Source organism: Poecilia mexicana, unplaced genomic scaffold (genome assembly GCF_051168715.1).
Source record: "Poecilia mexicana isolate PSO_F unplaced genomic scaffold, ASM5116871v1 scaffold_9, whole genome shotgun sequence".
In the NCBI taxonomy this organism is placed as follows: domain Eukaryota; kingdom Metazoa; phylum Chordata; class Actinopteri; order Cyprinodontiformes; family Poeciliidae; genus Poecilia; species Poecilia mexicana.
Window position 1 is genome coordinate 21,123,428 of NW_028263378.1, and position 13,642 is coordinate 21,137,069.

Below are 13,642 nucleotides of genomic sequence, written 5' to 3' on the forward strand. Positions count from 1 at the left end.
CACTGGTTATTGTAGCACTCAGATTTGTGTGCTGTACGACTGTAATCATGTCGTTGTATGTGTTAGTTTTCTGGTTTGTCTCTTTTTCAGGAGAAGTTCGGTTGGCCGTATTGACAGGTTCAGAAGTTGGTCTTCTTCTTGTGAGCGCTTCAGTGTGCTCTCTTATCTCCTGGAGCTCTGCCATACCACAAGTACATTTGAGACGGCCCTTTGTGGTTTCCTCTGGGGAAAAGCATAATGAATTCCTTTGTCAGGTAGGAGAAGGTGTTATACTTTGTTTTCGGAGATATGACAGGGAACGGTGGCATGGCACGGGAGATCGAGGGCAGAGTTCAGTGAGAGGACAAATCTGTTAAAGAGGATAAACATTGAGGCCGCTGAAACAGCTGAGGGTTTTGCATTCATTTCCATTGAGGTACATGAACTGATTCACTGATTGGAAGCCACTTTGCATCTTAGTTGAATTTTGCCCTAAGCTCTTTGCTGTATGCATTAAAAATAATGCTTCACTTATAACCATTTTACAACGAGACTGCATATTTTAGGTATTTTTAGATTTAACACTGAAGTAGCAAAATGATTTCATTTTATTTTTCTATCAATCACTATCAATTACAATTTTTTTTTCTAAATCAAAAACACAAATTATTTCCTTTTTTTTATCAGCTAAATACTTTAAATGTCAAGGACCCTGTCAACTTGTGCCCACTAGAGGGAGTGTGATTAGGTTTTACTGACTATAAGTCAACTCCCACAGTGCAACATATTCAAATGCTCTAATGTGGTAGAGTTGAAAAGTAGACTTTATGATTATTAAAGGAAATGAAAGACCACCTGCAGGATTACAGATACAAACATTGTAAACCCACTCAGCTCTGGTTTGTTGGCCCTCCCTTTGCAACTGTGAGTGTGCGCCTGTGTTTTGATGTGTGAAGTTTGGCCAGGGGGATAATGTGTTTTTCTCTCCAACTGCAGATGCTTGCGGTGTTCACATAAGAATAACACTTAATTTTGAGGGAAATATTTTAGTGGGAGGTGGGCTTTGGGCAGAATGAACGTACAATCCTTCAGTTAGCTACAGCATCCATCACTTTAGCAACCCTAAAAGCAGGAATTATGTCATATTTAATCATTTTACTATTTTGTCATTCTCTCCTAATACAAATAAGTGAACAAGATTATGAAAATGTTTTTTTATTTTATTTATTTTTTATTGTAAACTGCTTGTGTGAGTCAGATTATTCTGACCAATATTGCTTCCATCACAACCTTTACTCTTTGTGTTTTTGGTCAAACGTGTTCAAGTAAAACATTGAAACAAAGTTTCTGCTAACACAACTGTCAAACAAAGCTCATTTGTGTTATTCACTTCTCAAAAAGCATCTACTTTAAACAAATCTCAGTGTAAGGTGGAATTGCAAGAGGACCAGTAATTAGAAACATAAACCTAAAACATCTCATTAATGCATCAGCAGAAAGGAACGTTTGACTTGTTTTAATGAAAGATGTATCTTCATTTTTACTTTCAGACAGCTGTTTGCTTTTCCTGAGGCTGATGCAAATTTGACTTGATGGAAAAACTCAGATGTTCTACATTCCTGAAAGTACATCCAGTACAAGTTTTAGAACAATGCATCTGCTTAAATAAAACCACAACCTGTTGTTGAGTAACATGAAATATTAGGTTCTAAGTATTGCACACGTGTCTCTCCTGAGGAGGACGTACAGTACTAAGAAAGTATTTACCTCTCCCATATTTCATCTGTTTGCATTTTGTCACTCAGACATTTTTTTGGTCAATAAATCTCAACAAAACACAAATATCCATCCATCCATCCAGCTGAGAAACATAGGCCATTTAGTCCTGGGTCTCCTCCTAGAGCTACATGCCCAGAACAGTTCACCAGGGACGCATCCTGGAGGCACCACAACTGGCTCCTCTCGAAGCAGAGAAGTAGTAGCTCTACTAGTAGATGCTCTTGGAAGACCAAGCATCTTATCCTATCTCTATAAGAGAACCTGGACACCTTGTGAAAAAAAAAAAAAAACAGTCACTTGTGTCTCCGTTGTTGTTGTTTTGGTTGTGACCCAAAGTTTATGAGCATAGGAGAAAGTAGGAACATAAATCAACCTTTAAGTTGAGAACATCATCCTTTGACTTATCTATCAGCACCCGTTTCACTCCAGACTTCGTACCAATCCCCCTATCGATCTCCCACTCCACTTTTTCCCACACTCGTGAACAAGACCCTGAGATAATTAAACTCGTCCACCTGGACTTGACCTCCTCCCCGATCAAGAAACCACTCTACTCTTTCAACCTGATGCTGAAAGAGTAGCATCAGTGGCCTTGGATTTGGAGGCACTGATCCTGAACCCGTCCGCTTCTCACTCTGCTCCAGCAAAAGCTGGTGATTATGACCTGATGAAGCCAATATGTCCATATCATCTGCAAAAAGCAGACACTCAACCCTCAGGCCACCAAACTGGATCTCCTCAACTCCTTGACTGAACCAAAAAATTCTGTTCATCAAAGTTCTGAACAAAATTGGTGACAAAGGTCAACCTTGGTAGAGTCTAACTCTTACCAGAAACGATCAATACTTACTGCAGACCAAGCTCTGACACCCCAACGGCCCGAATCAAAAGGCTTGGCACCCCATTCTCCTGCAGAGCCCCCCTCAGGTTTCCCAGAGGAATGCTTTCGAACGCCTTCTACAAATCCACAAACGCATGTCGACTGGTTGGGCGAACATGACGCTGCTGCGGATGTAGAGCTGGTCCCGTGTTCCACAGCCAGGACAAAAACCACCCTGCTCATCCTGAATCCGAGGTTTAACTATCCATCGGTCCATCCTCTCCAAAACCAGGGAAGCTTAGGAGTGTGATCCCATGTAGCTGGAACACACTCTGTGGACCCTCTTTTTAAATAAGACAAAGATAACTTATTGGGAAAAGCTCTCCAAAACAAGTCTGTGTTAAAAGTAATTTTCCCCATTGTAAAATCAGGAATTACCTGTGATTACCCATGTTATTTGGAAAGCTGTGTTTAATTTCATATGCCAAAACCAGGCCTAACTGCTGCCAGCCCAGTAAAATCAAGTTTTCACTTAAATAAACCCAGTCTAACAACATGGAGTTGGCTAAAAAAAGCAACACATCAACAAAATTATTGACATCTATCAACCTGGACATGGTTACAAATACACTTTTAAAGCTTTGGGGCTCCAGTGAATTGTAGCGGGAGCCGTGATCCACAAATGGTGAAAACAGGAGAGGCAAACAGAGCCAAAACGATCCCAACAGCACAGAGACGACTCTTTCAAGAGGTCACGAAAATCCCCAAAACGACACCCAGTTAACTGTAAGCTTCACTTCCCTCAGTTCAGGTCAGAGTTCATGCCGCCACCACAAGAAAGAGACTGAGCAAAAAATGGCCTGTGTGTTTGTCTCAGTTTTTCTAGAACAAATCCTGATGATCTCTATTAGGAGAACATCTCTGGACTGACGAGACACAAAGTTGAACTCTTTGTGTGTCCCAATCCACCTGTGGCAAAAGTAACACGACCTGGAAAACCTGCTACGCTGGAATCGTGAGTCCTACCGTCTACCAGCAAGAACTGAAGGAGAACATCATCTGTTTGTGACCGAAACAAAATTAAAAACTTTTGGAGTGGTCTAGTCAAAGTTCTGACTCGAATCCCGATGAGGCACATTACTTTAAAAAGCCTGCTCATGCCTGAAAACCATTGAATGTGACTGAATTACAGCAAATTTGAAAAGATGATTGGGCTGAAATTCCTCCACTGTGCTGTAAACGACTCGTATCAAGTTATCGCAGCAGCTTGATTGCAGTCGTTGCTGCTAAAGGCGGCCCAACCTGGGTTTGAGGGGCAATCACTTTTTCACACAAGGCTATAACGGAGTTTTGTTCCCCTTAATGATATACGCCTTAATTCAAAACTGCATTGTGTGTTTACTTGTGTGTCTTTGACTAATATTTCAATTGCTTTGATGTTCTGAAATACTGAAGTGTAGCAAACATACAAAGGGGATAAATACTAATTCACACCATTATAGATTACAATGCACATCTTGCCTCTTTGTGATGGGAAATAATTTTTCTACTTATCCCTTTTTATGTGTACTGACACCCATGCAAACATTTAATTATTAACTTTAATGACCAAAACCACAGTGCCTGTCCCCTCAAAAGGGAGATGTCTCTATGCAGCGCACAGTGGTACCTAGACTACGTTCCCTGCAACCGGCCATCTGGTTTCAGTTCAGATCCATCTGGAATTGACTCCAGCACAGGCATCTCAAGAATACATTTTGGAGTGGTGCCCACATCCGTTCACACAGACAAGTGTTTTCAATTAAGTGATTTTTTTAAATGTCTCTAAAACCAAAGAAAATGAGCAGAGTTTAGGCCGGTGATGGTGACAAACATCACATTTGGAATTAGATGAATCAAAATAACTTGCTTTGATAAATAAATATAGGAGTTTTTTCTTTTTTTTTGTTTTTTTGATGACTCCTGTCCTGGAGTTTGACATGGCTCTGCTCTGTGCGCTGAAGCACAGAGATCCAAGCAGAGAGATCATTTTAAGTTAAAACCAACATGAAGGATCCCCTCACTGCCAAAGCAAAATAACAAATTAGCTTCATATGTTGCAAACTGCTTCAAACTACTAAGAACATTTTAAAGTTTGGAAGTATTTGGCCTTCTTGATTTAATGCCTCTGGTTATTGCCAAAGAATCAGTTTTTAATTTCTCAAATAAGTGACGCAGCAATTTTACTCCTCTGTTTTTCCTGCATAAATGCTAATTAGAAACAAAATAATGATTCTTCTATTCAACTTGCTGAAAAACCAAGAAACAAAATCAACCTTTGAAGAGATTTGCCTGTGTGCTCTGAGCAGCTGCATTTATAATCACTAGTAAAATAAAAAAAGCATTTATGTTGCCTTACTTTAGTTGCTCCAAGGCTTGTATGGCTTCAGTATTTTAAATATCTTTATTGTAAGCTGTAATGTATTCCGAAATATGGAATATATGCTGTCCAATTAAGCGGCGGCAGTGAGTCCACACAAAGTACTAGACCATTTTTTTGTTTGCATGGCAACCCCGGGTTACCATCCGTACCCTTTAAGGTCCCCGTCAGGCAGGTCGCTTCACTCACATTTATGCAAAAATGTTTTACAAATTTAGAACAAAAATATTTTAAACATGAATACTTAGTAAGTTCTTGCTTTTCATTTGTTGTTTAATTAATAAGAATAGGGAGTATTCAGTACTTGAGCATGGTAGCTTTAGATGTGGTCCGACTGCTCTATGTTCCCATCTTGGGGGCAGGAAGGGGCCACACACACTAGTTCCTGTCAGGAAGGATGTTTGTGCAGTCAGCTCCCATATTGTTCAATATGTACAGACGGCTGTCTGCCCTCAGGCTTTACTGCGCCACGTCAACGCTGCATTTTTATCCTTATGGTGTTTGATGCATTAATATCTCCATAGCCCCCCTTTCTCATTTGATTGTGAAACATGCTGGAGTTGAATAAAAATATGTATAATTCATATTCAGCATTCTTAAACATGCCACGATGTTTGTGAGTATTAATACGTCTCAAATGTTTGCACATTTTGTCACAACAAGATCAACAAAACCTCATTAGATTTTCTTTGGGTTTTACTTAATAGGCCTAAATAATAAGTGCATAATTGTGAAGTGGTGACGCCAAAGTTCAACCTTTTAGTGGACAAGCAAGATGCTTTATATGAAGACATACAGCTTAGTGGTGGTGGCAGCATCATGCTGGTGGATGGTTTCCATCAGCAGACTGAGGGATGCTGGTCAGAGTTAAGAGATGGAGTCTAATGAAAAAACATGCCTGTTATAGAGGCTGCTAAAGATTTGAGTGAGTTGGAGGTTCTCCTTCCATCAAAACACCACAGCTGGGTCTATAAAGCATTGAGTCACTTTTTAGATTTTCATTGTTTGAGAAACTCCAAATTATTTATCGTTTGTACATATCAGTTTGCTGACAAAATCACTTTTTGTATACAGCAGGGGAACACAGTGCTTCGCTTCGGATAAAGCAACGAAGCAAGAAAACACAAAAGAGAAGGAACTAAAAGGCAAAAATAAAGACAAATGTGGAAGAAAGTGCAGAGAAAACATATTAAACTAAGGCAAGGAAAACACATACTGAAATCAAGTCAAAGAAAAAGAACAAACAAAAGTTCAAGTCTACATTTAATTCAAATAGTTCCAGTAAGTGTGTTAGTCATAACAGTTTTTTTCTGATTTGAACAAATGTAGCTAAGCTAAGCTGAACTGAATAATTAAACATTTTTTTCCTCATGAATAAAAGTCTTTAGCTTTCAATTATACTCTGATAACACAAGCTAAACTGCATTTGTCATTAGAGGGTTTCTATATCTGTCGCTGCCATCTGCAGGCCCAAGGAGCCGAGCTTACTCACACTTTAAAAAGTATCAAATTTAGACTCACATACTGGCCAGACATTTCTTCTCTAGAACTGCATCAGCTAAAAAATATTTTTCAATCAGTCCAATTTGGTTGTTATGTGAGTGAATACAAATCGAGGTACTTATTAGAAATTGTGTCTTAAAATTTAGCTGATTTACGTCTCCCCTGGTTACACTGAGAACTTCTTCTGTTATGCAAACATTTTGTAGTACACAAGAAATTCACAATCAAAGCGTAACTTTTAAAGTCATAAAGACTTTGTGGAGCTCCTCCTGTCATCTTGTGTTTCTGGGGTATTTCTTTCATACATATAAGGTCTTCAATCAAATAAAAAGCCTCAAAGTGCTAAAATACTCATAAATATTCTTAATTTTTATCATGTTGCTGAACACATTTTAGACAGCGGCACAAGGCTTCAAATTTGGAGGGTGGTTACGGGTTTGATTAATGATGCTGAGTATTTCTCCATGGTCTTGCGGTATTCATTACAACCATGCATAATTCCCAATCAGGGAACACTCCATCATAGCAACATGGCACTCCATCAAGAGCTCCTCAACACAGCTGAGAGAAGGTTGACTTGGTAATTGAATATGACGATAGCTCATGTTGGGGACATCAGCGAGATGCCACAATGTTTATGACGCTATTGCTTTGCGGGGAGATGAGTACACAATCACTGTCTTCCACAGCTGCCACATTTTTCCGTGCCCGACACATCTTTATGGTCAAACACATTGGGGTCTGTTGTGTAATTATATGTAGCATGTGCATTGTGTCACCGAATGAAATATACCTCCAATAATATGCAACTGACTGCTTTTTTCCCCCCCATCTTGCTGCATGGAATTCTGTTCGGTCTCCAAGGTCACAAGGTCTCATTCGGATTTTGTCTCTGCGTTTTCTAAAGCACGTGAGTTGACTTTATGCGACTTAAAAACTTGGAACATTTCCTGAGGTTGCAAGTAAAATGTCAGCGACATAGTTTAGTCAAAAGTACTTCAGGATTTTGGTGTCAGAGCTCTTCCATATCACCTGTATATTGAGACATATTTTTATACTCCAACACTAATACTTCTCTCAACTGCAGTCTGTCTGTGGATGGAAACAGATTTCCTTTGTGTGTTTGTGTGTACATGAAGAGTGATCATTGCTGAATTTCCTTTATGAAGTTCAGTGCAATCTATTAAACAATTTGGGATCATTTGCATGAAGGTATCAAACATGTATCACCTAGTGTTGGTGGTAACGCCATACATCCAAATAAAAGGGGTCAAACACAGTAAAAGTTGAGGTCAGCCCAGGGCTGATTGTGTTTACATGTCAGTAGGTGTGACAGTGAAATTTCACCTTTGTACCCTCCAAATTTGTCTCTTGACTAAATATCTAAATTTCCATATCTAATCCTGGATCTGAAGATTCAATTTCTCTGCCCTCAATCAGAAAGTGACCACAAAAGTCTCTTGGGAAAGTAATCTGCCAGAAAAACTACTGACTTTAGAAGACCCATGTTTGATTAAGCTTTTCATCTTAGGCATTGGTGTCAAGCAGTGATGCTTAAACCTAAATTAATGCAAAGTTTTCCAAATACTACCAACTTCACAGACTTGCAGTCTTTTAGCTCAACATTTTACAAAACGAGAAACAAAATAATTTGCACAAAGTGACTGGTTATAAAGTGCTGCTCATTTATGTGATAGAGGTTTACCTAAAAAGTTGAAATGAAGTCTAAAGGTAGAAAGATTAACACAAACCTTAAAAGTCAATGTGGCTGCCTTTGTTACAGATGTTATTGATAAGAAATGTTTTTGTTGTTGTTTTTGTGTAGTCTTCAGTGCATTGCATTGTAAATAAATTCATCACACTAAAAGATGTGGAGGAATATTTTCATGTTGAAGTCATGCAAAGAATTAACATAATTAAAAAGACACAAATGGGTCCAGGAGATGATTGTATATATGCTGCTATATATGCTGGTCAAACGTCTCACATTGCCCAAAAATGTGCATACAACCCCAAAGACCCTTCAAGGATTGAGTTGGTCGAATGTATGAATTGATGAATCAATGCATAGGTGTAGAAAAAAAAAAGAAGTGTCATTTTCAACCCAATGTATCCACTGTGCTATTCAGAGATGGAACCAGTAAAAAAGTGTTCTGGCTGTTCCCTGGAGGGCCTGTAAGATGAGGGAGTGGGCCACCACAAGCCCACAGGGGGCCGACAGAACTCCTGAAACTAGGCAGGCCTCCAGCTCCCAGCATGCATACCATCCCATCTTCCTACCCTCAGGAAATACTGCAATGGTTTAGACTGGCTTTTCACTGTGCCATGATGCTTTCATTAAACTGGTTCACTCCCTGTTTTCCACTGCTGAGCATCTCTCCCATCTGTGTTCACTCACAGCCATCGTCTAATCTGCATAGGCTCTGGGGGACAAAGAGACCATACTCCTGAGACACAGCAATTCACGATAAATCTGACTGGATTCCCCAGCGTCCCCGACAATGCATTAGCGAGGCTGCATCGTATTGAAGTAGCATCTCGGCTTTATCTGATAATAATAATGATTGTTTGTGCAAACAAACTCAACGTTATTACATTGTTGTTGCCAGTATTGACGCTAATACGGTTCTTCTTCTTTTTTTAAAGGTGTTTTGAATAATTTAGTCATGAGCTATGTAGGGCACTCTTGATTTAGCACAGGGAAAGTTAAACCTTCCTGTTTTAGCAGCGGCTAACCACATGTGTGATCAAAGAGAAGCAACAGAGTTAAATGGTCTTAGGCAATGCTGGTTGCAATGTGAGTTATACTGAAGGCAGATTAGCTGGATCAATTTAATGTGTATTACTAGTTTAAGAAACAGTCAAATTAATGTTTGCATAAAAAGCTAATCTTTAACAGGCAAAGCCCATCAGCAGACCCTAAAGTGGCACAGTGTGAGTTCTTATTATACCGCGCTGCAATCTCAGCATCATCTTCTCAATTTCTGCAAATAGAAATGTGGAGATAAAGTTATGTTCAGTCGCAGCTTCACAATGGGATTAAACAATAGCTGCTCACCTCATTCTGTGCAACTTTCAGACGCAATAGGATGTATGGAGAGCATAGAGAGATATTCCTCATGCTTATAAACTCATCAATGGCAGTACTTACCACAACGTAAGCATGTTGTGATATGTGGTCTATATCATCTGACATGATCAGATGATATAGACCACATCATAACTAATGAGAATAGGCTGAGAAGATTTATGCCGTTGCTCCTTGTTTTCCTGCTCAACAAACTGAGAAGAGTTCACAAAACATAATATCTCTCTCTACAGACGTCTTTTCCTGATTCTGAACGGAGCCCAGGCTCAGATCTCTGTTCCAGTTTTGGTGGAAGCACCAGCGGAAGCTCGGTCACCACAGAGAGGGTATGCAGTATCATTGTGACGTGTTGTTCTCCTTAAAATTCTGCTGCGGAGCAAAACAAAACAACAACAAAAAAAAAACAGTATCCTGCCATACAAATCAGTGACCATCATATCCTCCCTACAGATATCCTGGATGGAAGGCAAGCCGGAGAAATTATTTTACTGACTAAGCCATACACATACTGTGCAATGTAGAAATGCAAAAGTTTTGGATTCAGTCAGAATGTTGCTCTAAACAGCTTCTCTCTCTCTGTCTGCTATTCGGCCCCTTTATGCGACATAAAGATGCACATTCTTTAAAATTACTTCCTGCAGGACCAATTTTTTTTTCCCAAGGTTGCTTTGGTGAACCAGCCTAAGTCAAGGTTAAGATACTCAGGGTTGATTGAACCTGAGCATTTTGAGAAAGTCTGAGCATCTGAGTCTCCTGTTGAAACAAGCAAGAACCACTAAAACTATATACTTACTATTAACTGAAGGACTCTGGACTCAGAGGGCTCCAGAAAGAAGTGTCTTCTCCAGATACCTTCAATTTTGAATAAAAGCTACAGCTGCTCACATGAGCAAGCCAAATTGCCTCTTCAGAAGCATCTTCAGGCTCCCACACGGTCACATGCTTTGAAGATGTTCTTGTTTGCACACATCTTTCTTAAACAACGCAGGCCACCCGAGGCACATCACTCCCGCTTCAGTCTAAGTCACACTCCTACCTGCGGAGGTTCACACTCCCTCCTCTAATTTGCTTTTACGATTTGGTCAGAAAGAGAGCGGCACATTATAGCAGGTATTTAGTGAAGAAACATATAAATGTACATAAATCCTCAATGTGTCACAGCCTCCAAAAAGCATTCATGTCTCCAGCAGGATACCCCATATTTCAAAACATGTTAGAAATTGAATTGCTGGTCTTATTGCTAACATTGTCATACCGACAAACAAAGGAAAAGTTTATACAGGCTTATCAGTACAACAATAAATAATGTCATGGACTTCCATGGCTGAGCAGCTGCATTTCGCCTTTCCATCACCAGATGCAACACAAGCATTCGGGGGAATGATATAAAGCACACTGTCATGGAAATCCCTGAAATGATGAAATATGCCTCTGTCTGATAATCCAGTGGATGAAACTGAATTCGGTAGATGCCAGGTGATCGGCTCTTCCCTGACAGCTCTGTGTCAAGCCAAAGTGGGGACTGCCTTTCAGTAGCTGGGGTTTGCCCCTAGGTTCCAGTGAAAGGTCACAAGACCAAGATGTTTTTGGTCAGTTTTATGCTTCTGACTTTGTTGGAACAGTTTAGAAGTGGCTTTTTCCTGTTCCGTCATCGCTGTGCACTTGTGAAGAAACCAAGGTCCATAATTATATTAACGAGTATATTTGTTGTGGAAGACGTTGCATGATCCTTAGGGTTTAAGTCTGGGATGTAACTCAGCTTCATGTGTCCAAAGGCGGGCGACCGAATACGTTTGGTGATATAATTGTAGTTGTTAAAAGGTTCTGGTTGAATCTCTGCAACAGTCGAGTGTCGCTTCAAGCCTCCCATTACAGTCAGGTGGCACTTCTCACTACTTCACTCTGGAGAAGCCAAATCAGCCCCTAAATTGTGCTGGCTGTGGACATCATTACACATTTTTCTCTTTCAGTCTATTCGGTGAAAAGTCTACTGACAGAAAGGCCTTTTACAGTTTCCAAATATATCAGCTCACCTCTCTGTGCAAAGGGCTAAAAATGGTTAAGCTGCCATGCACTTTCCATCAGTTCGCCAGGAACTGAATGAAACTCTGACAGACAGAGAAGTGCAAACAAGGCAAGGACTGTGTCCCAGGCTCTTCTCTTTGTGTTTCCAGCAGGACGGATATTAACACACAAATAGAATATACCGCTAAATCTAAAACACACACGCGCGCGCACACACACACACACACGCGCACATGCACACACAGCTGCCTGCAATAGCTAAGATTAGCAAGGGAGCAAAACATGGTAAAGTTGTGGTATTACCATAAAGCAAACTGCAGTGGTGGGTCCTAATTATATGTTCGTGGATTTGTCATTACAAATGATTTTTTTCCCATTACGTAGATGGTTTACAGCCGTGGTTTTATGGGGCTGCAATTATGCACAACTGATATGCTAACATGCTCGTAATGATAATGCTTTCATGGTGAATTTGATTTAATTGCATGTTCACCCTTGGAGTTTAGTCATAGTCATTTTAAGTCCACGGCTCTAAACAAAAATAATAGCAGTTGTATACGGAGATGTTTTTACAAAAGTGCTTATTTTTTATTACCTCAGGTCTCATTATGTTTTAGTTGGATTTGATGTGACAGACAAACACAAAGTGGTGGAGGGTTGTGAAATGAGAGGAAAATTATTTAGCGTTTTCGAATGGCTTACCAGTGAAACTCTGAAACGTATGACCCACATTTCTAAATGTTTTAACTATATTTCACTTCAATTAAAGCTGCGAGTTGTTGGGTGGTTTATCTCTCCCAACTTTTAACATTTAGACACAGACAGGTTTTTTTTTTTTTTTTTTTTACAATCTGCTTCCAGACATGCTCAATTTGAGTCATGTCTGGACTTTGACTGGTCCATTTGTGTTTTTGATCAAAATCTCTCCACCGTAGCTCTCTCAGGCTGTGTGTCCAGCATGTGTCCGATTACACAAAGTCATATGTTAATTGGATTTTGAAGGGAGTTGGTTGCACTTGACTTGGGGATATTTGAGTAAAGTAGATCGGATACGTTGGCACACAATGGCTTTTTTCTACTTCTGTAAAAGTTTTTTGATCTGTATATTTTTGGAGTTACTTTTTCCGCAAGGCTGCGGAAAAAAAGTGTAAAGCACAAGCAGTTTTGTCCATTGTTTAGAGATTTTTCCACTGTCACTTGAATATACAATAGTTGGAGCAGTGGCGTGGGTGAACCCTGAACCCAATGGCCTTGCAACACATGCCCAACATCTTGTGTCTTTTCAGTGACCTGTTTTGGAAACTTTCAGACAAGTTTACTTCTTATTGTCCGCAATCGTTAGATGAAGATGAAAGGAAACATAAAAAATCTTGTTGGAGATATTTTCCTGCACTGCTAGGATGTGAGTCAAGAAGTAAGTAAGTTAGAGTTGTTTTATGGCTACTTTTCTGCTGCACCTGTGGGGTTTATGAACCACAGCGAAGCAAAGTTGCAAAATAAAATAATAATAAAAAAAATAGGACTTGATTTCATATTTGATGCAAATATTCATGTTCATACTTTGTAGTTTTGTTCATCTGATAATTTATTTTAAAATCTTCATAAAATAGAGTCATAAGAGTTGTGCATTTAGAAATGTAAGAGTGATTATTTTATTAGTCAAATCTAATGATAAACCTGTTCGCCTGCACAGAAAACAAAATTGAAGACTGGCTGCGTGCACAGTGGGGATTTTGCAAACTGCAGTGTCTGCAAATGTCCTCTCTGGACCTCAGTGAGGTCTTCAGAGCCCCTGCAGCTTCAAGATGTCACGGTTTGCACACACAGCTGGCAGCACAGTGGGCCGTGAATCACAGCAACATCTGATGGGCAGCAAGTATGTTTTCTTTATTATGCCTTTGCTGTGCTGGAGTTCTAGTTTAATGTAACTGTCTAACACAAATCTGAAGGATGAACAAGATTTAACAAGTAGTATAGCTAATAGAACTTTACATAGCTTGCAACAGACAGACACGAACTGATGCTACAA